General features: G+C 45.7%; 1 protein-coding gene across 1 annotated transcript in view; it reads left to right on the forward strand.

Moving 5' to 3' along the window:
* The first annotated feature begins 224 nt into the window (after positions 1-224).
* The window catches only part of Gbgt1 (globoside alpha-1,3-N-acetylgalactosaminyltransferase 1 (FORS blood group)), a 21821-nt gene continuing 13053 nt past the window's right edge, over positions 225-8992 (forward strand). The window contains exon 1 of the mRNA XM_029536633.1: positions 225-331. The gene's annotated coding sequence lies outside the window, so the exon portion shown is untranslated. The remainder of the gene's footprint in view (positions 332-8992) is intronic.

Below are 8992 nucleotides of genomic sequence, written 5' to 3' on the forward strand. Positions count from 1 at the left end.
GGAGGAAATACCGGAGAGAGGGAGGAACTACCAGGAAGAGTCATCTGGGAATGTGTGGGTTACAGGGCTGGGGCCTGGAGGCAGACACAGGAAGCTTGACTGCGCATGCCCACACCAGGCAGGCTTCGGGCTGTGAGAAGCCACAGGACCCCACTCTGAGGGGTGGGAAGGCGCAGTCTGAGGTCCCTGGGGAACTGCCAGGAGCCGGGCTCGGTGGTCCCAGGGCCTGCACAGAGGCTGCGAGAGCAGGCTCTCACTCTTGGGCACCGCACTTGCTCCATTGCTCCAGTACGGCAGATCCCGATGAGAAGAGACAGTCCATGGTTTTAAGGTATTTATTGGCATGGCAGAGAGTTGTGATGAGTGAAACCTTTCCCTCTTTTCTCAGGGCGGGCCTGAGATTAAATACCTTTTGCAAGGAGGAGTGTCTGAGAAGGGGAGCTAGAAGGGTAGTAGAGAGAGAGAAAGGCAGAGAGAGAGGGAAAGAGTAGAGAAGTAGAGGCTTGGGGGGGGGGAAGAGGGCAAGAATAAGAGCGTAAGAGAGGGAGGAGGGGGGCAAGCAGCCCCTTTTATAGTGGGCCAGGCAATTGTGGGAAGGAGCAAACCTGGCTGTTGCCAGGTAACTCTGGAGATGGAGTCCAGACAGAATACCAGGGGCTTGGGGCGTTGCCCTATGTGACTGATGGCCACAGAATTATGGAGCCTTGTGTCAGGAGCCTGGTGTCTGGGGCGTGGCAAACACCTTCTATCCCTTGTGGGAACACCTGCTGGGTCTCCCAGGGTTTAAACCTAGCTCAACCAGAAAACAGGCTGCCTTTCACAGTCCCACAGGAATGGAGGAAGCAGCAGGCAGGGAAGGAAGAAGAGGTAACTAACCAGCCATGTGGCAGAACTTAGATATAAACAAACAGGCTGAGTTATGAGCTAGTGGGAAACAGTGCCTCAGTAAAGGCAAATGTTTATAAATAAGCAGAGTTCCCAGTGTCATTATTCATGGAACTGTGACAGGCTTAGAAAGACCCATGGTTATATTTGCTAACATGGGGCTGAAAATCCAAGGCTAGAGCCTGAGAAAAGAGCCCACGGGTGAAAACCTGCAGCAGTGCCCAGGCTTGACAGGGTGGAGAAGCCAGCAAATGGCACATGGGACCTGGAACTGCCTCGGATCACCAGCACAGTGAGCTAGCTGAACAGTGGGGGCAGGGCTGGCCGCAACACAAAGTACAACAGAACAACAGAACCTTGGAGACAACATGCAGAAGAAATCCAAGCCCAGATAGGAACCTCTGACAAGGTAAAAATGTTTGTAATTATGCTTAAGTGTAAAGAAAGAAAAACTGGTATAGACAATCATATTAAAAATAAAAGTCGGTCTGGCACAATGGCTCAGTGAGTAAGAGAACTGACTGCTCTCTGGAAGGTCCTGAGTTCAAATCCCAGCAACCACATGGTGGCTCACAACCATCTGTAATGAGATCTGACGCCCTCTTCTGGTGTGTCTGAAGTCAGCTACAGTGTACTCATGTATAATAAATAATAAATAAATCTTTTTAAAAAGATAAAATAAAATAAAAGTCTCTGGGGAATGTACACATAAATTTTTGCAGCCTATTTTAATGTACGTTCAACCTCTCCTCTTGCCACCGCCCACCAGAGGGAGTGGAAGAGAAAATTTATTAGGACACGGGGGGAGTAAACCTGTTTAGGAATATTTCTCTGGGGGGGCAAGCCCAACCTTCGCTGTCAGGATATTAACAGTTCAGTCCTATAGCAAACACTAACTATGAATCAGCAGCTGCGGTCCAGTCCTCTCGGCGGGTAAACACCATGCATGACCCAACAGCTGCAGCCCAGTCCTGAGGAAGCCATAAGGCTCAACATCCAGCCCAAAGCCACAGAAGCAGCAAGAAGTCGCAGGGCCTTATGGGAAGTTCTTTGAGTTTCTCTCTAGCATCATCACAAATCATCAGTGCTATGTAAGGTGAACCAATACATGTGGGTTGTTAGCGAAGACTAGCAAGGCAGAGCAGAGCACACCGGTGCTCCAGCCCCCAGACCGTGGGTCATATTCATATTCCTTCATTACACGTCCTTTCATGTGTCTGCTCTCGCAAAACATCCCTTCACCTCTGTCTGCTTCAGGAAAACATTCTTTCACATGTCTGCTTTAGCAAGACATTCTCTCACCTGGGTTCCCCAGCAAAATATCATTTGACGTAACTGACTTTTCAAAGAAACCAGAAGTTTCCATTTCAGAGGAAAGAGAGTGTTAGAGATGTAAAAAGAAAAATATTTTCTGTGTTAAAAAATGGAAATTGAAGCTGGAGAGATGGCTCAGGGTTTAGGAGCACTGACTGCTCTTCCAGAGGTTCTGAGTTCAATCCCCAACAATCACATGGTGGCTCACAACCATCTATAGTGGGATCCAATGCCCTCTTCTAGTGTGTCTGAAGGCAGCTACAGTGCACTTATATACATAAAATAAATTCTGTATAATTTTGTTTCCCTTAACAGCACACAAATAATTATATTTTCAGTAATGATTACAAGTTTATATACCCTCTTAAGAGAGATCAGAATAAAGCAGACTTGAAGGACTGAAAAAAAAAATCCTTAATAAGTTACAAACAATAGAACAAAATTTAGATAATCCCTTAAAGAAATTTCAGATGAATCCATTCCAAATTCTACATCATCATAGACTGCAAAAAGGCAGTCTGTGTCCGTTAAAAAAAACTAAAATGATGTTTCCAGCTTTGATAAGGCAATTGGAACCAGGTGAACAGGGTCTACTGTATTATCAAGAACTTGAATGGTGGCCCACAGAAGCACAAGACTTAAAGAGATTTAAGGAATCAGTAACAACCTATAGCTTGCATTCACCATATATAAAACAGATATTTAATAACTGGATCAGGCAAAAAAATCAATATAATTCCAAAAGATTGGAGAGATTTGATGGCAGCCACTTTAGAGCCTGGCCCTTAACTATAATTGTTAACTTAGTGAAAAGATGAATCTTCAATTATGGAGCAACAAAATAGGACTAGAGGCATTGATATTGCCAAGGATCAGTTTGTATTCTGAATTAAGAGTACACATTCCCGGGCAGTGGTGGCACATGCCTTTAATCCCAGCACTTTGGAGGCAGGGACAGGCGGATTTCTGAGTTTGAGGCCAGCCTGGTCTACAGAGTGAGTCCCAGGACAGCCAAGGCTATACAGAAAAACCCTGTCTTGAGAAAAAAAAAAAAGAAGAAGAAAAGAAAAAAAGAACTTAGATAATGGGGCTGGAGAGATGGCTCAGCAGTTAAGAGCACTGACTGCTCTTCTGAAGGTCCTGAGTTCAAATCCCAGCAACCACATGGTCTCTCATAACCATCCTTAACAAGGTCTGACGCCCTCTTCTGGAGTATATGAAGACAGCTACAATGTACTTATACATAATAAATAAATAAATCTTTAAAACAAACAAACAAACAAACAAACAAAGAACAAAGAGTACACATTACCCTTGATGATGCTATCTTAGAACAATGTCTTTAAATGCTTGGGACAAGGTTGAACAGGGACAATCTGAATTGTATACAAAGATATCCCAGGGTTCAAATGACTCTTTCAGTGACTTTTAACTACATCTCTGAATAGAACAATATCAGATCCAACTGCTAGAGAATTTTTAATTGAATCTAGTATTTAAAATGTTGATGCTGAATGCAGAAAGGGTATTAGACCTTTAAGGACTAGATACAGACCTCTTTTATGAATTAATTAAAACTACTGCAGATATAGAATCTAATACTCACAATTCATTTGTGGTTGGACAAAAAATTACAGGAGATATAAAAAGACAATATAGCTGGGTGTGGTGGTGCATGCCTTTAATCCCAGCACTCGGGAGGCAGAGGCAGGCGGATTTCTGAGTTCGAGGCCAGCCTGGTCTACAAAGTGAGTTCCAGGACAGCCAGGGCTACACAGAGAAACCCTGTCTCAAAAAAAACCAAAAAAANAAAAAATAAATAAAAACACAATATGTCCATTGCTGTGGCTGGGAAAGATCAGGTCATTCTCTAAAGGACTACAGACAGATTTCCTGAAGATAAATTCCTCTCTAACCATAATTCACAGAGAAACTTTCCAGTGAAATGTAGAAGGCGTCGAAGAAATGGACATAAAAGCTCATGAATGTAGGTCATCCAAAGATATTCCAGCCAATTCCTTGTTGTAGAAAACTGACTACAGGACCTCCCTCAAGGCCTGACACAAACAATATGAGCCACTTGTTTTTTGTCCATCAGGGAAAGACTGTTCGGAAAAACAACTAGAAAAATCAAAGCCTGACAAAACAGGGCTGCAGAAAACGTAAATAAACCATTCAACAGAGAGAGAGCAGCTCCTGTGGATAAAGCAAGAAGACATTTTAAACATATATTTTGGTAGGCTACTATAAATGACAAGAGTCCAAAGTTAAAAATACAGTTAGATAGAATTGAGATGGAAGCTGGGCGTTGTTGGTGGCATACTCCTTTAATCCTAGCACTTGGGAGGCAGAGGCAGGCGGATTTCTGAGTTCCAGGCCAGCCTGGTCTACAGAGTGAGTTCCAGGATAGCCAAGGCTATACAGAGAAACCCTGTCTCGAAAAACAAAACAAAACAAAACAAAAAAAGAATTGAGATTGAAGATTTGGGAGGTACAGGAGCAGATGTGACAATAATTTCACAAGATTCCTGAAATCCAGCTTGACCACTTGAACTTACTGCTAGCCTTTCAGAAACCATGTTCTATCTGTGTTATACTACTGAGTTAGTCTCTCTCTCGAGCTCCTCTAGACCCATAAGGGCTCCTCTGCTCTCAGTCCTAGAATACTGCCTCTCCTGTGTCCAGGCAGCTGCTCCCCCGTGGTTTCTGCAAGCCCAACAAGAGAATCCCTATCCCTTACCAGGATCTTCTTCCTTGAAGGCGTTCCCAAGCCAAAAGAGAGATGAAAATAAGGGAGAAGGGAAGAGGGGGAGGGGGAGGGAGAGGAGAGAGAGAGAGAAGGAGAGGGAGAGAGAGAGAGAGAAAGAGGGGGGGGAAGTGTGCATTGGTTCAACTGCTATAAAAGAAGTCTTTAGCCTACACGTCTAGCCTATACTTTACACTCCTACACCCTTAACAGGCTGAATCATGTCCCTTTCATGGTAGTGGGGCTCCAAGCCAAGACAGTGGGGGCCGAACCATTTCATCTTTACAGTGGGGCATCCCAAGGCCATCCAACTGAGTTTGACTCTGCTCATAGAACAAAGACCATAAAACCTCTCCCAAGCAACTTGCCTTAAAATAGGCAGGAACTTTCCGTTCTTCAGCATTCTTTTCTCTGGAGGCTTTTAGAGACACATCCAAATGGCATTTCTATAGGACATCTTCGGCATTCTTTTCTCTGGAGGCTTTTAGAGAAACCTAACAGCATCTGACATCTATTTAAGCTTTTATATTTTTCTAACAATTGAGTTTTCTATGTGCAATAATCAAATCTCCTGAAACAAGGAAATCTGTACTCAGCAGTTCAACCACACTACTCTCGTGGTGGGGTTCTGAGACTGCTCACCAGCGGTTTGCCAAATGGTCCTATAACACCTAAATCAACTTCTTTGATTTGGCTTAGTTTTCAAAACAAGATTCCTCTGTGTGTAGCCCTGGCTGTCTCAGAACACATTTTGTAGACCAGGCTGGCCTTGAACTCAGAGTTGCCCAAACCAACTTCTAAAACACCTGTCCCCTATGCGTTCTTTCTTTATGATCAAACGAGATTATTATCTATTACATTGGCCAGAGAGTTATGGAGGCTACCCTTACTGGTCCTGTAGGAGAAGGTGTTCTATCTTTTATGTAGAATGGGAGATCTTTTATATCCTAGTTAAGAATCCATGGCACTCCAGAGGGGAGACAGGGATCACTAGTAAACTTTACTCTAATAGCATCTGTCACAGCCATCTATCACATCAGGCACAGTCAAAGCACAGAGCGTACCCACCCACACCCTCAACCCCTAGGCATAGACTTGGTAGAGGTGATCCAACATACATCAGAGGTTCTTACCTCCCTAACCTCCCCCTTCTGGGATGACACTGATCCCGCTTCTCTGTCCTCATTGTCACTCCATCTCTTGTTAACCTCTGCACATCAGCTACTAAATAACACTCTTCCTGGCCCTCTGGGGAATGCTGGCAGTGAGTCCCCCCTGGGTCAGACTCACAACCACCATTCCTAGATGTCTTTGGGTTTGATTGCTGTGGACAAACACCATGACCAAGGGAAGTCTTATAAATGACAACATTTAATTGGGGCTGGCTTACAGGTTCAGAGGTTCAGTCCATTATTGTCAAGGCAGGAACATGGCAGCATCCAGGCAGGCATGGTGCAGGCAGTGCTGAGAGTTCTACAGCTTCATCTGAAGGCTGCAAGTGGAAGACTCACTTTCAGGCAGCTAAGATAAGGGTCTTAAGCCCACACCCATAGTGACACAGCTACTGTAACAAGGCCACACCTCCTAATAGTGCCACTCCCTGGGCCAAGCATATATAAACCATCACAGATGGCTTACAGGTTCAAAGGTTTAATCCATTATCATCATGGTGGGAAGCATGGTAGCATCCAGGCAGACATGGTGCTGAAGGAGAAGCTGAGAGTTCTACATCTTGATCTGAAGGCAGCCAGGAGAAGACTGACTCTTCCACAGTGGGTGGAGCTTAAGCGCGAGGAGCCCTGGAAGCCTGCCTACAGGGTGACACACTCCTCCAACAAGGCCACACCTTCTACTAGTAGCACTTCTCATTGGCTAACCATATTCAAACCACCACACTAGCCTTACCCATTGAACTATTAGACTCGCTCGCCTAGCCGCTCCTTAACCGCTCCTTAACCGCTGTGAGCTGGAGGGCTGTGGCACAGTGCTTTGTGACCCTGAGCAAATCTTTCTCTTTCTAGTCCTGTTGCAGGATATTTGATCACCGTGTGAACCCTGAGATTGTGTTATGGTATAACTCAGCCTTTAATCCCAAACAATGAAGGTAACGTTAGTGATGTCTGAGTGACAGACAAAGGGATGAACCAGAGAACGACTTGACAGAATAGAATAAGCCCAATTCTCACAAGATGAGAGAGGAGAGGGAAGGTGGCATTCGACTGGGAGAGTTTTACAGAGATAGTTTGAAGAGAGAACAAGCCAGAGAATGAGATGGGGACAGAAGATTCTAACAGATTGCCAAAGTTAGTATGAGGCCAAGCAGAGCCATTCAGGAGAGGCCAGGAGTGAGAAGCCAGATTCAGTCGGTCAGCTTAAGAGGAGTTTGAGCCCGAACAGCTGAGTTGAACCAGCCAATCAGAAAGAACAAGAAAGGGTGAGTTTATTCAGCAGTAAGTCTCAGAGGATGAACTAGGCCTAAATAAGATTGTACAGAGGCTAGAAGCTTCCAGGACTAAACCCAGGTTAGCAGACTTAGGCGCAGTAAGCCTCTGAGACAACAATCACATCAGGCGAATAAAAGTTACTTTACAAAATCCGAATTTGTTCTTCCCATGCATGCCTGGTTTCTCTGGCTGGTTTCCCTGGTTTCTATCCTCCTTCCTAGAGGAGTCCTCTGCATCCACTGAGCTTGGCTGACAATTGATCAGTCAGAGGGTCCTTTCTAAGATGCTATAGGCCGATAAAGAAAGTAGAGCCACTTGACTGGACTTGTTGGACCCCAGGGCCCCAAGTGTTGAGAATGCGACCCCCAGAAACACAGCTTGACAACGGATCGTTGCAATGACAAGATGGAAAGGCTTAGTCACATCTGGGAGGCCCAAAGCTGGAGCCGACGTTAGGGCAGTTTTAATGGTATCAAATGCTTGTTGTTCTTTATTTCCCCATGCAAAGGGATGTTTATCTCTTGTGAGGGGGATAAAGTGGGGCCGCTAGTTCAGCAAAACCTGGAATCCACAGCCTGCAAAAGCCTGCAGTGCCCAAGAACTCTCTAACTTGTTTTGGATTGGTGGGCGGAGGGATATGAAACACAGTCTCTTTCCTAGCTTCAGATAGCCACCACTGTCCCTTTTTTATTAGGTAACCCAAGTAACTGACCTGTTGCTGGCAGATCTGGGCCCTTTTAGCCGATGCTCGATATCCCAATCTCCCAAGTTCAGCGAGCAGGCGTCTGGTCCCTTGTAGGCACAGTTCTCTGCAAGAGGGTTACCTGTGGGTTGGAGGCTCTGAATACAGCTAGATCCTGATGTAAGGCTTCATCAAAGATGGTAGGAGAGTTCTTAAATCCTTGTGGCAGGTGAGTCCACGTCAGTTGTCCAGTTGTTCCTGTCTCAGGATCTTTCCACTCAAAAGCAAAGTACTCTTGGCTCGAGGGAGTAAGGGTCAGACAGAAGTGGCATCTTTAAGATCCAATACTGTGTACCAGACCTGTTCTGGTGACAGGGTGCTCCAGAGATTGAAAGGGTTGGGTACTTTTGGGTGCATGTCAGCCACCCGCTTATCTACCTCTCCCAGATCCTGGACTGGACGATAGTCAGTCACTCAGTCAGTCCCTGGCTTTTGCACAGGAAGGAGAGGGGTATTCCAAAAAGACTGACACTTCCTGGGGATGCCCAGCTGAAGGAGGCGCTGGCTATGAGGTCTTATCCCATCTCAAGCCTCTTTGGGCGTACGGTACTGTCAGACCGCGATGGGGGAGGCCTGGGCTTTAAGTTCTACATGGACAGGAGGCTGATACCTGGATCTCTCCATATCTGCTGTCTCTGCCCAGGCTTCCGGGAACTTGCGGAGCCACTTTTCCGTTTCTTTATTTTGGGGCTTTATGTGCTCATAAAGTTTATATTCATCTTCTAGTTTAACAGTCAGAAGTTGCAAAGATGCCGGGCGTGGTGGCGCACGCCTTTAATCCCAGCACTTGGGAGGCAGAGGCAGGCGGATTTCTGAGTTCGAGGCCAGCCTGGTCTACCAAGTGAGCTCCAGGACAGCCAG

Source organism: Mus pahari, chromosome 3 (genome assembly GCF_900095145.1).
Source record: "Mus pahari chromosome 3, PAHARI_EIJ_v1.1, whole genome shotgun sequence".
Taxonomy (NCBI): domain Eukaryota; kingdom Metazoa; phylum Chordata; class Mammalia; order Rodentia; family Muridae; genus Mus; species Mus pahari.